This window comes from Thalassophryne amazonica, chromosome 3, assembly GCF_902500255.1.
Source record: "Thalassophryne amazonica chromosome 3, fThaAma1.1, whole genome shotgun sequence".
Lineage (NCBI taxonomy): Eukaryota > Metazoa > Chordata > Actinopteri > Batrachoidiformes > Batrachoididae > Thalassophryne > Thalassophryne amazonica.
The window spans coordinates 67,018,697-67,037,581 of record NC_047105.1 but is presented as its reverse complement, the minus strand read 5'-3'; the positions used below and the strand labels follow the sequence as shown (position 1 = coordinate 67,037,581).

Sequence of the window (18,885 nt, the reverse complement as noted above, 5' to 3'; positions counted from 1 at the left end):
GGGTCATCCTCCCACTCTGAAGGCTCCTTGATGAGGAAGTCCATGTTGACGTTAAGTACCTCAAAAATGTGACCTGGGGCAGATGTAACAAAATCTGCCACTAATGAACTAATGTATTCAGTCCAGAACTCAAAATGTCACTCGTACGTCACAAAAACAGGGGCTGGGTGGCAGTGGTTAATGTTTTCACCCAATTGATTTTTACCCCCAAAGGAACCAAAAAAATGTTGAAGTACCTTGACAAAGTTGGTTTGTTTTTTGGGACCGCCCTGGGGTGACAGCCAGTCAGAGTGGAGAGGCACTGTGACATCACTGGCTGATCTCTCTTTGGCTGCTAATTGGGCAGTGCAGTTTCGTCTGGGGGAGGGCGCTAAAGGGTTAAAATATGACGCATATGATGCAATAATCCTACAATTGGGGACAGCCCTCTCTGAGTTCTTGGGCAAATTACAGGCAAACAAAAATACAAAGAAAAAGTGACGATGTTGTGGGAAGTGGACGTTTGTTAATGACCCGGAGCTCAAACATGTTGAAGCGGTTGTGCAGGTGAGAGAACAGAGCTGCTCTGTCAAGGTGTGCCATCTAAAACTTACCGACATGACCTCTCCCATTTGTCTTGTTTTCCCTTCTCCACTAGGAACTGACAAAAAGGCACTTTTTGCAACTGCTTTGGTGATTGCAGCTGAAAACAAAACAGTACACCATTTTTCTGTGTGAAGTGATGCTGTGTTTTGTTACGCAATGGCACGCTGTCCCTGGAAGTGGTCAAATCCCACGTTATCACGCAGGGGTTCAAACAAGACTGCACTGCCCTATTCAATCTGGTGGAATCCATTCCGAAACTGCTACATTTTTGTGTAAATATAACATGTTTCTAATATATGACATAAAAACTAGCGAGAAACAAACACTTCTAAAACTGAAAAGTTGGAAACTCTGTTTTTGTATCCTGATAACACCTCTGGAGTGATTTACAAGACATCTCATGGACATCAGCATGCATGTGCATCACACGTGTTCAAAGGTAACTTCCGGTCTCTTCAAAAGCTTATGTATGTGCACAACCTCCTGCAGATGCTGTGAAAAGGTACATGCTCATACAACCGAGGGCATTTTAGCAGTGCATTATATTATTTGAAACTTTAAAACATCTGTAAAACCATGCGAGTGTGAATCCATTTGTCCGTCTATTTCTGGCCCTAGAACAGACTGGTGTTCTGTCCAGGGTGTTCCAGTCTTGCCCTATGACTGCTGGGATAGGCTCCAGCCCCCTGTGACCCTTGATTGGAGTCAGTGGATATAGAAAATAGTATCAATCAATCAATCAATTTTATTTATATAGCGCCAAATCACAACAAACAGTTGCCCCAAGGCGCTTTATATTGTAAAGCAAGGCCATACAATAATTACGTAAAAACCCCAACGATCAAAACGACCCCCTGTGAGCAAGCACTTGGTGACAGTGGGAAGGAAAAACTCCCTTTTAACAGGAAGAAACCTCCAGCAGAACCAGGCTCAGGGAGGGGCAGTCTTCTACTGGGACTGGTTGGGGCTGAGGGGAGAGAATCAAGAAAAAGACATGCTGTTGAGGAGAGCAGAGATCAATCACTAATGATTAAATGCAGAGTGGTGCATACAGAGCAAAAAGAGAAAGAAACACTCGGTGCATCATGGGAACCCCCCAGCAGTCTAAGTCTATAGCAGCATAACTAAGAGATGGTTCAGGGTCACCTGATCCAGCCCTAACTATAAGCTTTAGCAAAAAGGAAAGTTTTAAGCCTAATCTTAAAAGTAGAGAGGGTGTCTGTCTCCCTGATCTGAATTGGGAGCTGGTTCCACAGGAGAGGAGCCTGAAAGCTGAAGGCTCTGCCTCCCATTCTACTCTTACAAACCCTAGGAACTACAAGTAAGCCTGCAGTCTGAGAGCGAAGCGCTCTATTGGGGTGATATGGTAATATGAGGTCCCTAAGATAAGATGGGACCTGATTATTACAACTGATAATGACTTGTTCCCACAAAGTAATTATTATCTGCACACAAGTTAATTCTCTTGTGTGCACTTGATAATATGTCATAATATGTAATATGTGATGTGACTAACTAACGTCCTCCTGGTGGGCCATGAAGGTACTGCATGTGCATTGTGAGAGGTTGCTAAATGTAACTAAAAATGTTTTCGTTTTAAAGTAATTAAAAACACCTCAAAGTATATTTATTTTTAAAATGCAATAAGAAATAATAAAACAAAGCCTTGGGATCTAAATTGCTATTTGTATCCCTGTCATGGCTTTTTATGCTATTTATAACAGGCAATAGCATGTTATTCTTCTATAACATGCTATTCTTCATTTACCTGACCTAGTTTCACATACATACCCAATATATGTAAATACTTAAAGCTATAGGGACACCCAAATTTCACAAACTGACAAAATTAGTTTCTCCTGAAATCCCAGCATTATTATGTAGGTTTATTTTTGAAACATCTTGTAAAATTACAGCTCATTTTATTGAAGAGAACATATTTACCTAGGGGGAATCCCACAATTTCCTTTTAATGCCACCAGTAGGAGTTAGTCCATGAGCTTTTGGAAAGACCTGAAGTTACCTTTGGACCTCGGGTGATGTGCGTGCACGTACAGTGCTGCTGACGTCCATGAGATGTCTTGTAAATCACTTCAGACCTGTTATCTGGTTACAAAAACAGCATTTTTGGTTTTAGAAGTGTTTATTTCTTGCCAACTTTTACAAAACATTTGAGAAACATGTTTGACATATGCAGAAACGCAGTGATTTTGGAGCATTTTCTGCCACGTTGGATTAGCAGCCAGAGAGACACCAGCCCACAGACGTCATCGTGTATCTCTACTCTGATTGACAGCCAACATGTGGTTCCCAGCATGCTTCGCGCAAGTTGGGGGAAGCCATTACCTGATCTATGAAGTCGCTATGGTCACTATCATAAACTGTGTGTGTCGCTGCCGTAAGTAGTTCTTTTGTAATTTTTTATAATTTTTTTCTTGACATGAATTTTGAGCATATTGGCAATGTCATATTATGAATCTCCTATTTAAACACCCTCACTCATCTTCAACTGCTTATTTGGGATCGGGCCGTGGGACTATTTGTTGCCAGTGAAAATTCTTTTTATACTTTAAATCTTAAAAAGCTCAGTGGCCCTATACTTGTAAGCTTATCCTCATGTGTAAATCAACATTGTGATTGACAAAGATTTTCAGATTTGAAAGTGGGCCACGGTATTCTTAAATTTGGTAATTGCTGATTTAGTGACATATTATTTTGCATGCACAAAATGTAGTGTCTATACAAGATTTTTTATTTTATTTTGCACACATAATTACATTTATTATGTGTTCCTATAATTACACTGTGTTGCCATAATTACATTGTGGGAACACATTTTTAATAATTTTTAATATCTTGTTTTGCATGTCAAAGATCAGCCCAGTCTCACATTTTTTTTTGTGCTCCCGTGATGAAATTAGTCAAAGTTTCGTGAGAGGGTTTTTTTTAAACTCACTATTCCTAACCCTACTCCTACCCCCAACCCTAACCTTAACCATAACCATAAACTAATTTTACTCTTCCCCCCACCCTAACCATAACCACCCCAACCCCCCCCGCTTCACTTTTAATTTTGTGCAGCCATCACGGAATGAATTAGAATGAATTTGTGCTGCCGTGACGAAAATGAGGAGCTTTTCCTCACAATATCACAAACTAATAGATTAATGTATATTTCGTGCTGCTGAATCACGACTTGCCGTGAGACTGGGTTGCAAAGATAATTATCATTTGGACAAACTAATGTGTAATGACTGATAGAGCACCCCAACGCAGAGAACTACAATGTAAGTATGTAAAAGCTGCATTTATTGAACCAGAGCAAGTAGTGTCACAGTGCAAGCTAGCAGTTCAACAGACTTCAGTTCTCTAAAGTTCTCTGTGTCGTTTACTCAGGCAGAACTCAGGAGCATGGGAGATTAGTCCAACCAGTGACAGAGTGCTAAGAGGGACCATCAAATGAATCGTTCAAAAACACAAGCAGAGATTCAGAGCACAGTGAGCAATCATAACAGGTGACCAAATCCAGGAACAACAGGCAGTCGCAAAAAGGCAGTGTGGGTCAAACACACAGACGCAAGCATGAGGAAATAACGTGAGATAGCAGGCATAAACCTAGATAATCTGTTATGTGTCGGACGCAGCCCGGAGAACCGACCAGCGTTTGAAGGACCCAGTATAAAATAAGCAGAGCATGGTACAAAGGATAACAGAGTTAGCCTCAGGTGATCAGGGTGAGGTCCTGATAAACTCAGCTACACAGCCACTCAGTCCCAAATGCAAGCCATCTGGAAGGAAAAACAAAAGACAGAAACAAAAAGGCAGCCAGGCCCCCCCAGCCATACAACAGTACCCCACCCTCACGGGAAGCCTCCCGGCGACCACACAAACCTGGCCCAGGAGAAACACCCCCCTCCAGGGACCATGGCTGGAAAACGTATCTGCGTTCATCTTCCAACAGAATCTTCATCTAACAGAACGGTAGATGTCTTCTCCTCTGGCTGCATCTTTGCCCTTGTTTCTATCAGTCAATTAGCACAGGTGTGGCCAGGAGTTCTTGAACCTGTGCGGTCAGCCTTTGTCCAACCATGTTCACAGTCTGATTAGTCATAAAACAAAAAAGACAAACACAAACAACCAAAACACCCCCCCCCTCTCCAGGGGACCGTTCCATCAAACCCCGGGAAGGGGAGAAAAGAAAAACACAACCCAAACTTAAGCTAACAAATAAAAACACTAACACCCCCCCCCCCCAACGACATGTAGGGACCAACACCCCCCAGAGGACATCCCGCCAGCTCCAGGAGTAATAACCACAGCCGAGGTCCCTCTGGGATCCAATGTCACCCACGGGAACTCCCAGCGCCTCCCAGAGGACCATTCCATCAACCCCAGGAGACGCCTCCCCTCATGACCAACGGACCCAGCCCCGGCCGTCTATGGCTAGATGGACCCACAGCCCTTTCCCCCCCAGAGGACACCACAGTCAAACCCTGAGGGCGGAAACTGGGGGGAAAACAAAAGGAGAAAAACAAAACATACAAACAAAACAACCCCAACCCCACCCCCTTGGCGCAGTGGAAACTGGAAGCACGTCCAGTGTCACCAACCGTGACTATACCCCAGAAGCCAACCGGGAGGAGTGGAACAGCGGTTATGGCAGACGGCACAAAACGGCGCCACTCCTCCGACTTCTAAACCAGCCACCAGCTGCGGGTATATCCCACTGCCCCAAACCTCAGCCACGCCGATGGCAGACGGCTCAAAGGCGTGCTGAAGCCGGAGGTGGAACAGGGAATCAACAAACAAAACCCCCCCCCCCCCCCCAGGTGCAGAGGTTACCTGGGAAACGCCCAGCATAACCAAACTGCACCACTCCAGCAACGCCGACACTACGGCTCACACGGCTGGAGTTAGAGGAGAAGAGAGGGCACAACAAAAAACAAACAAAAAGAAAAAACAACCCAATTACCACCCCATCACCCCCCCAGGGGACCGTCCCATCAAACCCTTTGGATGGGGAAACTAAAATAAATAAATAAAAAAAAAAGACTAACAGACTAACATACAGTTGTTTGGGTCCTTTTCTGCTCCAGACAGAACTGCAGGGTCACGACCCCAGACACTAATAGTGGAAAACAAAAAATAAAATCCCACACAAAAACCAACTCAAAAAACACCCACACAAAAATGAACTAACACAAAACAAATAAGTGATTTATACCGTCAAGCTCAAACAAATGGAACACACCTGTTCCAACTTAAGAGCTTGATGGTAATGTGACTCAGTCACCAACAGAGGGAGCCAGAGTGCTAAAAATGAAAAACCCCCTTTGGTGACAGAAAATAATTCATGCTGCTTTTCCTGTGAGCAGCTGTGAGCAACACACAACCAAAAATGTGATTCAACTAAATAACACCGGAGCTGACACAACAGACGCAGTAGCTATCATTACCCGGGGAAACGGGGCTACGACTGTAACACAGGAAGCACCGCGACCCGTGCCACAGAGCTCCGCCGTGCGCGTTCACCCATTACAGACCCACTCCTGCAGCTCCCGTTCAAACCTCTTATCCGGTCGAAGTGCGACGTGAAGCCGTCGCCAGTCACACTCCACCACGACCCACGGATAAGGCACAAACACAGGAACACGGCTGCAAGAGAGCACAAATCAGTATTCAGTAATGGGTTCTCAAACACGCACCATCCGGGCGGAGAGCACCCGCAACTGATCTGGATAACTTCTGAACGTCTGCTGCCGCCTTCCCGGCGCGTTACCGTCTCTGCTACCGCTGGGTCCGTGATGTTTGGCCAGAGACTACTGTTATGTGTCGGACGCAGCCCGGAGAACCGACCAGCGTTTGAAGGACCCAGTATAAAATAAGCAGAGCACGGTACAAAGGATAACAGAGTTTAATGAACATAACAGTGCTGTGAAAAAATACAAACAAATAAGTGCGTGGTGTGGCGTGGCGGATTTGCGGTGTGCTCCCAGCAGCACAAAACGGTCCGGAGCCAGAATCAGTTCGGACCCAAGGACCCCGCCGACACCCCCCAGGTGGCCGCGACAAACCGAGTCTGTGAAAGAAGGAATCCTTATGTGAGTCCACACTCAACACACAGAGAGACCACTCAAAGGTGTACAAACAGCAAACACTTCCTGGCTTAATTGCAAATCAGCTTCCCACCCTGCAGGCATAGAACACCCTGTTCACAAAACTCCACTGCAGTGGAAGCTGATTTAAACGACCAACATACAGCTCAATATAATAAAGGTGTGAGGGACACCACATTTACTGACTGTATAAATGTTAGTCACAAAATCTAACGTACCTCAGGAAGTGTGCTGACGAGCGTGAGACCTCACCCTCTCCTCTTTCACAGACCATGCATCAAACCTGGACGTTCTCTGCATCCACTGATGATGAGATGGCTCTTGAGACGACGATCTCACCCATCTGGTCACAAGGTCGAGTCTCTGGCAAATACACACTGTGTACTCCAGTCTTAAATGCCACCATGTTCCAATCCATGTAGATGCACCACAGCTGTGAGTCCTGACGAGCCGCAGGTGATCAGCCGCAGGTGATCAGGGTGAGGTCCTGATAAACTCAGCTACACAGCCACTCAGTCCCAAATGCAAGCCACCTGGAAGGAAAAACAAAAGACAGAAACAAAAAGGCAGCCAGGCCCCCCCAGCCACTTTTCCTGATGTCATCACGAAACTGGAGTGAGATCAGGTTAGACACATGAACCTGGAAAACCAGAAACAGGAAGTTAAACTACACAGAGAACATGGAAGAGATGTCAGAGTAAAAGCACGGGAGTGAGCGTAACACAGGAGAGAATTTTGCCAGAGACCATAAAGATGAACAGACACACAGGAGCCGTGTTAGAATCCTAATCATAATATCTGGAGAATACCTAGACTCGAACACCAGACACATGAATAATGACAATAATGATCTTGTGAGAATGTTATTGATTCACCAGATAGGCATATCATACCTATTACTTTGTGACATATTACCATGTGCACACAAGGTGGGATGACCAATTAGTTTTCTTGTCTTCCAACAAGAAGGTCCCTGGTTCAGGCCACTCATGTTTATTCTCTGACACCTGGAGTTTCATCAGCAAGGGCATCCGGTGTAAAACGTGCCAAATCAGCATGTGGCTCCATACCAGATTTGCTAATCTAGCAAATGGGAGAAACCAAAAGAAATACCTTTTCTTGTCATTTACTCACAAGAAAATGATCTTGTGTGCACATGATAATTACCTTGTAGGAACCAGTTATTATCTTCTGTGCTCAAGCTATCATCTTACTAAGAGTACATGATAATTCCCTTGTGGAAACAAACATTATCATTTGCGTGGATAAGATGATTATCGTATGAGAAGAAGATGATATCTTGTATTCTCAAGTTAACAACTTCCCACAAGATATATTTCTTGTGTACATTTTGGAAACAAGTTATTATCGATTACATAACGGCTGAGTGGATCCTTGTCATTTGACTGGTGCTTTGTATGTCACGTGACATGGATTATTTGTCCCATTGTTGCATTTAGAGTGCAATTTGGTTCCATTTAGAGTGCAATTTGGTTCCATTTAGAGTGCAATTTGGTTCCATACATTTGGTACCATTGCACGCTTCTGCTGTGACGATCCTGAACGGGAGCAGCCAAAAGAAAAAGAAGGTCACCGCCATCCCACTTGAGTGCACGCACGCTCACACAAGCGGGACAGCACTTAGCTTTAAAACAAATGTGGCGGAGTTTGTGTTGCTGATGGATGACAATTTGAAAAAGCTAATTGACGGTGCTAGTTCTTCTAACACACACACACACAGGCACAAAAAAAATCCTCTCCGCTATAAGCCATCTAGAGTCATGAAGACCTGTTCGGATGAAAAGCTAAAACCTGACGTGATTTTTCGCTGGACTGAGGAACTACACAAAGTCTTTTTTTTGTGTGTGGAAGTGCAAAGTCAGTGCACAGCATCACCGGACTACACGTCACAATTTGGACTCCCTCAAATATATTTTATGTGAAATATCCTTCTTTCATGTGTTGTTCATTATGAAGTTAACTTGCACATCATTGTGCCTGTTTCCTCATTGTCTTGTGGGTTTCTGTGTGCTTTTCCAACAAGGCAAAAAAGGATCTGCTTTATAACCCCAGGGAATGTCCCTCCATCCTCTTAGTATCTAGGCAACCAGTTTGAAAAAAAAAAAAAATCGGCTGACATCAGTTGACTTTTATTTTAAGTATTAAACCCATAAACCTGTTTCTTACATCAACATGTCAGGATAAATTAAATGAATAGGTAGTCAGATTTATTTGAACCTGAGTTTTGAGAACAGCCACAGTGAGAGACTGACAATAATATGAATCACAGATGTGAAGTAACGAGGGCATACCCAACACTGTAAGTACCATCATGTAATATTGAGCGGTCACGACTCAGTCTCAGTGCAACGCAACTTTCATATCGTAAGGTCAATTTTGCACAAAAGGCAATTAAAGTAAAACAGAAGCAGTTATTTCTCCAGGGAAATTGTTTTGCTGTTACATCGGTGATGCAGTTCAATTGAATGTCACATTTCCCCCCAAAATAAATAAATAAAATAAAATAAAATAAAATAAAATAAAAATAAAGAAACTGCACCTGTCGTATCAGTTGAGGAACACCACGTCTCTTAATTTCCCAAGAAATGATTGCCTTTCGGACCACTTTGTTTTAGAAATGCGGCAATGTGATGATGAATAATGCAGAGGTACAATAAAAACTCCTGAAATAAAAGCACCATCCATCACCATGTTTGGACCAATCACAGTCTTGGCAGTAATGATCTCTCGCAGACAAAGAGAAGACGATGAATGTTTGATGACGGAAGCAGAACGGAGCTCAGGGGAGGTGAGGGGACTGTTCAGCACATACGAGGGATTCCCCCGTAATGAATTTAGGGGAAAAGAGATGGATGGAGGAGATGTGGGAAAGCAGAAGCATCAGAAAGATGAATGCGAAATGTTCATATATCCTGACTGTGTGCTCATGCTCACTGAGGCTCAGTGAAGCTTTGCATTGATTTGGTGTCTTTGTAATTGTGCTTTTTGCAAGTCAAAAGGCTTTTTGACTTGCTTCTGCTGACATGATTAAAGTTCAACAACCTCTTCACTCCTTAATTATATGAATGACCTTATCAGAAAAGGTCAGTGCTTGTATTTTTCGGAGGTGGTTTTTATTTTTGAGATGTTATGTCACTAGTTCCCGCTGTTTGAGTCAATAACAGAATGTGATTCACATATTCTGCTGCTTTTAAGTCATGTTTGAAAATCACTCCTCCCATTATAGAAAAGTATACTTAACTTTCTTTGTAAGTTGTTGTATCCCACAGTGTGATATTGTGGTTAGATGTTTGTGTACAGATGCCAGCTGTCAAACTCGGTTCCTTCTACTTTGTAGTTGTGGTTTCCGGGACGGACTTTGTTCATTTTAAGAATATAAGGCACTTCCAGTGTCTGAAGATCTCCAGAAATGTATGCTGTCCAAAATCCTTTGTCCCATTAACTTCTGTTTTACTGTCATGTTAGCGGCCCCAGAGAGAGAATGTTCAGCTATTACATCGCTCCAGCTCCACCTTTCTTTGGAGAGGGGTTGTGGTTAGCAGCTTGTTTCCATTTAGAACAACAGGCACAAAACCGCATCACATTCCAGACACCTGATAATATATACGCACTGCTTGCTTTACTAGACACACCTGTTCAACTGCTCATTAAAGCAAATATGTCATCCCCAAATCATGTGGCATCTCTTCGCTGGCTTCCTGTCCCCGTGAGATCAGATTTTAAGGTTCTGCTATTAACCTATAAAATTATTTATGGACTGGCACCTCCCTACTTAGCTGACTAAATTAAACCCTACGTACCTGCCCAGACTCTGCCTTCTCAGGGCGCAGGACAACTTAGTGTCTCTAGGGTAAATAAAAAGTCTGCAGGTCACAGAGCTTTCTCTTATCATGTCCCTGTTCTGTGGAATGATCTCCCTGCATCAATAAAACAATCAGATTCTGTAGAGACTTTCAAGTCCAGACTTAAGACACACTTATTTTCCCTTTCATATGGTTAGCATACTGGCATAGTATGGTAGTATGCTTCCTAGCCTTTTAAATACATTTTATTAGTAAACAGAGTGGGTCGCGGCCTCAACTTTAAAGTCTGGGTCTTTTAGTGAAGCTTAGGGCTAGTGGCCGGCGATCACCTTTGTATGTCTTCTGTTTTTCTTGTTGCTTAATGCTGACAGATTATACTTGTTGTCTTTCTGTTGCCTGATTCTGTTTTTTTCCCTCTCTGTTTGAGGTGCGGCTCCATTATCCAGAAGTGGGAGTGGGTGTCTTCTTCCTGTCCTGTACAAAAGCATGGACTCCCAAAATTTCCTGTATATTTGTATTGTTAAGTGTGTCAGTAGCATGGCCCAAGCAGAGGGTCACCCCTCTAAGTCTGGTCTGCTTGAGGTTTCTTCCTCAAATCATCAGAGGGAGTTTATCCTTACCACTGTTGCATGTGTGCTTGCTGTAGGGGTTGGTAAAGTTAGACCTTACTTGTGTGAAGTGCCTTGAGGCAACTTTGTTGTAACTTGGCGCTATATAAACAAAATAAATTAAACTAAAAATTAATGTGGCCAAGATGATTTGTAGTTCAACCATAGTATCGGTCTGTGTAGAAATGTTGTTTCTGCCTCAAACCACATTGGTCGGTCCATCCATCAGGTTGTCCATCCATTTGTCTGGCTACCTGGACAAATAGCTCTGTCCAGCTAGAGAAATAGATAAGAAGCTCGGTAGCAAAGACAGATAGTTAGGGGTCTCTCACAGACTCCTCTCTGTCATTTTATTTTTGTTGTTCAAAGCTAAATTTAGCCAAAATCTGTTCTGTAATGTTTGTGTAGAGGTTTAACCATTTTAAGTTTTAGACCATAACTGCCGAGAAACAATTAGAAAGTATCTATCTATCTATCTATCTATCTATCTATCTATCTATCTATCTATCTATCTATCTATCTATCTATCTATCTATCTATCTATCTATCTATCTATCTATCTATCTATCTATCTATCTATCTATCTATCTATCTATCTATCTATCTATCTATCTATCTATCTATCTATCTATCTATTATGCTAGCTAGATAGCTTGATAAACAGCAAGATATCTATCTAGCTATCTAAGACAGCTAGATACGAGGTCTGTTAGAAAAGTCTCGGACCTTTTTATTTTTTGCAATAACCTTATGGATTTGAATCACGTGTGATTGCATCAGCCAAGCTTGAACCTTCGTGCTCATGCGTGAGTTTTTTCACGCCTGCTGGTTGCGTCAGTTGCCTGTGAGCACGCTTTGTGGGAGGAGTGGTCCAGCCCCCTCTGCGGATTTTCATTGTCAGGAAAATGGCAGAGCGACTGCCGCTTTGCTGCATCAAAATCTTTTCAGAAACTATGAGAGACAGCCAGGTGGAAACCATTCGGAAACTTCAAATGGCTTTCGGTGAAGATCTTATGGGCATCACACAGATTAAGGAGCATTACAACCTGATTAAAGATGGCCCACAGCGGCTGAGGGCGCACCGCGCTTCGAGCGGCCATCGACAGGCTGAAACAACCAGATCATTTCCAAAGTGAAGGCTGTGTTGATCCGGGACATCGTCTGACTACCAGAGAAATGGCAAGAGAGGTGGACATAGCACTTTTTCGGCACATTACACTGTTACAGGAGATTTTGTAATGAAAGACGTGCGGCGGAATTCGCGTGTCAGGACGGAGCCGCGTAATGGCACAGAACAAAAAGCACCTCCGTGCTGGAAGTCTCACGGGACATGCCCAGCTCTTCCACCATTTGGAAGATTCAGACGGCTTTGGGTGGCTTTTCAGTCGAGTGAGTATCCAAGAAATTCTTGAAGATCTGGGCATGTCACAACATGTCCTGTGAGACCAACGTGGAGGTGCTTTTGTTCCGCGCCATTAGCGGCTCCGTGGCGAATTCCTCCGCTCCTGTTTTCATGACAAAATCTCCTTTAACAGTGGAATGTGCCAGGAAAGTGCTATGTCCACCTTTTCTGCCATTTCTCTGGTAGTCAGACGACGTCCCGGATCAACACAGCATTCAGTTTGGAAATGATCTGGTCATTTCAGCCTGTCGATCGCCGCTCGGAGCATGGCGCGCCCTCCGCCATTGTGCGCCGTCTTTAAACCGGCTGTACCGCTCCTTAATCTGTGTGATCCCCATAAAATCGTCCCTGAAAGCCATCTGAATTTTCCGAATGGTGTCCACCTGGCTGTCTCTCACAGTTTCTGGAAAAAATTTGATGCAGCGCTGCTCCAGCTGTTCAGACATTTTCCTCACAATGAAAATCTGACGAGGGGGGAGAACCAGTGCTCACTCAAAGCGTGCTCACAGGCGAATGACGCAACCGACAGGCGTGAAAAAACTCACGCATGCGCACGAAGGTTCAAGCTTGGCTGATGCAATCACATGTTATTCAAATCCACATTTTCAAGGGGTATGCCTTGGCTTTCTACAAAATCAAGGAACAATGTGGGACCTTGGGCACACTTATCGTAACATTCCAGAAAAGTAGGTGTTACTCCTTTTGAGTTCAATCAAGGCTCAACATTGTTCTTGAGTTTAACAGACATTTATTATAATGCCTTCAGAACTAAGACAGAGAAATATAAAAACATGAATTAGCTCACAAAAATATGGAGGACTTGCACAAAATAAAAAAGTAATTAACATAAGCAGATGTTCTGTGCAGTACCACAGAAACCAGCAATTTACCGCTTTGGCCGCATTTACTCAGAAGGAATAACGGTGACTTCACACAGCTTCATCTCAACAGAAGACACCCCTGTATCCCCTGAACGTGTACATGCGGAACAAAACATAAGTTCCCTTTTCCTCAAAGTGTTTTAACCAAAATTATTGAACTATATTTACATGGATTTACTTGAAATGATGACTTATTTATTCTTGAACATTTTAAATGAAATAATATGCATTTATTGTCTTTATAAATGAGTATTAAAATAATGGATTAAATATATGAACGTTTGATGGCAGCTACAGTTGGTAAAAGCAAAGTCTGAAACATATAACGCCTTAAAAGAAAGAGACAACATGGCAAATATGTTTCATAAGTAAAATATAATCACATTATTTAAAAATGTGTGCTATTAAGGTTGCAGGTATTGTTTGTGCTCAGTGATGTGTGAGCCCCATTTCTCATTATCAGACCTTTTTCAGTATTCACCCCCACTCTAGAAACTCACCTTTGTCATCTGGAAGTGTAATTTTAGGAAAACCTAACACCCATTGCATTTGTTCCCTCATAACCAGCCTCCAACGAGGATCTCCTCCTCGTGCGAGAAGGCGCAGTGCTGCACGCACAGCAGATGACCTCCATTCTCCCACACTTGCTCTTGCCTGCGGCGATATTACCATATTAATGCTGTGCTCCACTCCAAATAGGTGTCATTAAAAAAAGAGAGCCTCTTTTTCAGAGCCGGTATCTCATCCCTCTTCCCCTGCTGCCCACCACCATCCTCTCCCCATCACGTCTGATATCTTCTTGAATTGTTTTGTCAGCGCCCACCCGCTCCTTCCATCGCTGCTCGCTGTGTGGTGTGAAACGTGTGAGGGGCTGGCAGGCTTTACGCTGATGATTTAAAAGGCCATCTGGTGAGGATGAAGACGGCATAGGAGGAGAAAGGGAAAAAAGTGAGAGGCATAATTTTGTTTGAAGTTAATGCGTCAACAGAATCTAAGATGGGAGCTAAACTCTAAGGATAAGCATCTGTTGCTTCTACACACAACAATTTGGAATTATATTCCCCAAACAATCACTTCTTCAAGGCTGTCAGCTTGTCGCTGAGCCTTAGAAATCAATATATGTTTTTGGATGCCTGAAGCAATACCACTTGCTGCACAAAGTGTGATTGCAATTAAGATGCCCAAGATGGCTGTGCGCTGCACAATGATGCGATAAGAATTTGTGTCATGCCACGATTGGAGAGGAATGCACAGCGTATTGCAACATGTGTGGCGCGTCTGCAGTAGAAACATGCATCTTAGTGAATTCAGACCACATTGCAGTATTTTGCAGCTTGGGACCCCCTGAACTCGCAGCTGCGCGGGATACTGCTGCGGCCACCCCACACTCACATTGCACTCACAGGTGATTGGGTGTGAAGATAATTTCATTGCACTTGTTGTTATGACAATACATTCTATCTATCTATCTATCTATCTATCTATCTATCTATCTATCTATCTATCTATCTATTCATTTATTTTATGTCAAACTCGAGTTGCATCAAGAAGGGTGTCTGGTGCAAATTTATGGCAAATCCCAAAGCAGATCTGCAGTCGATCTGCTGTAGTGACCCTGAACACCTGGTCGCAGCTGAAAGACAAACAACAACATTATAATATGCATTGTGTCTTGTTACATAGATGCTTTCATAAGCAGAAAGACATGGGGGCACACAGGCAGGCACACACACATATTTCTGCCTGAACAAAACTGGATCAGCCAAAAGAAAGGAAAGGACATAATGACACACTCATCCATTGCCAAATTACACTGGAATCCATTAAAAAAACTGTGTGAGGAGGAGATGCATGTTTCTGTGGTTAAAACCCTAAACTAGCATGTTGCCCGTGGGGATCTAAGGGTTCTAGATTGGGTAAAAAAAGTAAGTCCCTTCGGCTGCTCCCTTGTTTGCACTCGGGGTCGCCACAGCAAATCCAAGGTGGATCTGCATGTTGAATTGGCACAGGTTTTACGCCGGATGCCCTTCCTGACGCAACTCCACATTACATGGAGAAATGTGGCAGGGGTGGGATTTGAACCCGGAACCTTCTGCACTGAAACCACCCGCATTAACCACTTGGCCAACACCCCTGCAGATTAAGTAGCTGACATTTTTCAAGGGTGGTAATAAATTATGCAAAGCTTGTATAATGATTTTAACTGAAAGTGTATGAAATTAAAATGAGAAAGTTTTGTGAATAATTGTATTTATTATTTGGCACATTTAGTTGATGTCATGTTTTACAACTGGCAAGGTTGAGATATTTCCTTTGTTCAGAGTTTGTCTGGATACCAGGGACTGATTAATGGTGATATCCATGTCCATTGTTCACTGTTGTTACCTAATATCATTAATTTCTCCAAAAATATTAGTCCTATCAACTTTCTGTTGTCGCAGTGTTCATCCTTGACCCAAAATACATAAACATACCAATCAATCAATCAATCAATTAATTTTATTTATATAGCGCCAAATCACAACAAACAGTTGCCCCAAGGCGCTTTATATTGTAAGGCAAGGCCATACAATAATTATGTAAAAACCCCAACGGTCAAAACGACCCCCTGTGAGCAAGCACTTGGCGACAGTGGGAAGGAAAAACTCCTTTTTAACAGGAAGAAACCTCCAGCAGAACCAGGCTCAGGGAGGGGCAGTCTTCTGCTGGGACTGGTTGGGGCTGAGGGAGAGAACCAGGAAAAAGACATGCTGTGGAGGGGAGCAGAGATCGATCACTAATGATTAAATGCAGAGTGGTGCATACAGAGCAAAAAGAGAAAGAAACACTCAGTGCATCATGGGAACCCCCCAGCAGTCTAAGTCTATAGCAGCATAACTAAGGGATGGTTCAGGGTCACCTGATCCAGCCCTAACTATAAGCTTTAGCAAAAAGGAAAGTTTTAAGCCTAATCTTAAAAGTAGAGAGGGTGTCTGTCTCCCTGATCTGAATTGGGAGCTGGTTCCACAGGAGAGGAGCCTGAAAGCTGAAGGCTCTGCCTCCCATTCTACTCTTACAAACCCTAGGAACTACAAGTAAGCCTGCAGTCTGAGAGCGAAGCGCTCTATTGGGGTGATATGGTACTATGAGGTCCCTAAGATAAGATGGGACCTGATTATTCAAAACCTTATAAGTAGGAAGAAGAATTTTAAATTCTATTCTAGAATTAACAGGAAGCCAATGAAGAGAGGCCAATATGGGTGAGATATGCTCTCTCCTTCTAGTCCCCGTTAGTACTCTAGCTGCAGCATTTTGAATTAACTGAAGGCTTTTCAGGGAGCTTTTAGGACAACCTGATAATAATGAATTACAATAGTCCAGCCTAGAGGAAATAAATGCATGAATTAGTTTTTCAGCATCACTCTGAGACAAGACCTTTCTAATTTTAGAGATATTGCGTAAATGCAAAAAAGCAGTCCTACATATTTGTTTAATATGCGCTTTGAATGACATATTCTGATCAAAAATGACTCCAAGATTTCTCACAGTATTACTAGAGGTCATGGAGGTCATTGCTGCATGGAGAGAGCCACACACTATAATGTGTCATGTTCTGCGGTTCTTTTACAACTTATGCATTATGCTAATAAGGCACAGTCACATTGTATCATTGTGTAGTTGTGTATTTCTGGCTTTAGATCAAATCTTGCACATGTGAATAGTTTTGTGTAAAATATGACAAGGCTTGTATAGATGTTTGTAGGTAGGCTGGTATACCATTCAAAAAGACTGGCTACCTGCCTGAACAAAGACAATGAGAGGGAGAGAGTCCACTGGTGAGACAAAGACCTCCTGTGGGACTGCAGGATCAGGGAGGGTACTGACAACATGTCAGCCACAAATCCTTTTATCACCATTCTCTCGCTCGGCTCTGTGCTTAAATGCTTTACCGCTGTTATTGCTTGCATTTTTCCATTGCAGAATTTTGTTTAAAATAAACATTTAAACCGCTTAAAGCTCAGACATATGCAACTTTTTTCTTCTTCTTCAGAGCAACAGCTCTGTCTCATCACACTCCCTGAATATGAAAACCACATTCTGCTTTCTGTCTCTGGTGGCTTTTTGTATTCGAGCGGGACAGTGACTTGGCCCATATGCGCAGGCTGTTGCAAAGGACGTTCACTTGTTGACAGGCTGCTATGGCATTTACACACTCGTGTGGAAGAAAGAAGACCTTTTAAGTGCCACTGTCGGCTCATCAAACGTAATTCAGCTTGTCACATTTTATTCCTTATTAAAAGACTGCAATGCTTCCATCAGGAGCATTTCAAAGGCACTAATTCTTAATCACACAAGTGGGAATATTGTGGTTATGTTCGTGGTTGGACACAGGCTGATATCATTCAGGAAAATGATTTATTTCTGATTCTTTTAAGGTGTGCAAATTTTGACAACATGCACACAAAATAATCATGAATTTACACAGTTAACAGTCAACACAAAGAGGACTGAGATGGCTCTTCTTGAAATGCCGCTGTTTTGTTAGAGTGGATTTTGTTAGAGTGCCATACTGTTTGCATTTCTTCATAACTGATGTAAACAAAGTTCAAGACATATTCAGTGACTTGGAAATGTTCATGTATCCATCTCCTGACTTGTCTGAAGAAAACTGGCAATTAAACTGATTATTTACAGGTAATATACCAAAGAGGCTGATTACTTATGCAACAACTCATCTTGGCTTTTATATTTTTAATTAATTTATATCAAGTTGTAGAGATTTACTTTCAGCCTGAGTCTAAGGAAGATAATTTTAGAAATTTTTATATTGTGAAGCCTGATTTACTTTTTGTATTTGAAATGCCATAAACAAATTAAAATGAATGAAATACCAAGGAGCTGAATACTTTTGCAAGCCACTGTAAGTATATGTGTACTTACAGTGTGTACATGTAAGTTATGTGTAATAAAATGGAATGAAACAGGGAAAAAATATTGAACCCACTTACTGAAATTTATTTAATATTTCATTTTAAAGTTTGTTGATGACAGCTTCAAGATGCCTCTTGTATGGAGAAACTAGTCGTATGCATTGCTCAGGTGTGATGTTGGGCTATTCTTTCACACAAAGAGTCTTCAAATCTTATGAACTTTGATGGTTAGTTCTTTCCATAGATTTTTTTTATTGCATTGGAGTCAGCTGATTGGCTGGGACTTCTAGCAGCTTTATTTTCATTCTCTGAAACCAGCTGAGTTTTTCCTTGGCTGTGTATTTGGGGTTATTGTCTTGCTGAAATGTCCACCCTCATTTCATTTTCATTGGGAAGGTGCTGGTCTAGTGGTTAAAGTGTTGGGCTTCAGACCAGAGGATCCTTGGTTCAAATCCCAGCCGGACCGGAAAATCACTAAGGGCTCTTGGGCAAGGTCCTTAATCCCAGAGTTGCTCCTGGTGTGTAGTGAGCACCTTGCATGGCAGCATGCTGACATCGG

The 18,885-nt window shown here is 42.7% G+C and overlaps 1 protein-coding gene across 1 annotated transcript in view; it reads left to right on the top strand.

The window, feature by feature from the left end:
* Positions 1-18,885, top strand: part of grm2a (glutamate receptor, metabotropic 2a) — a 171,886-nt gene that overhangs the window by 13,853 nt on the left and 139,148 nt on the right. The window lies entirely within an intron of this gene.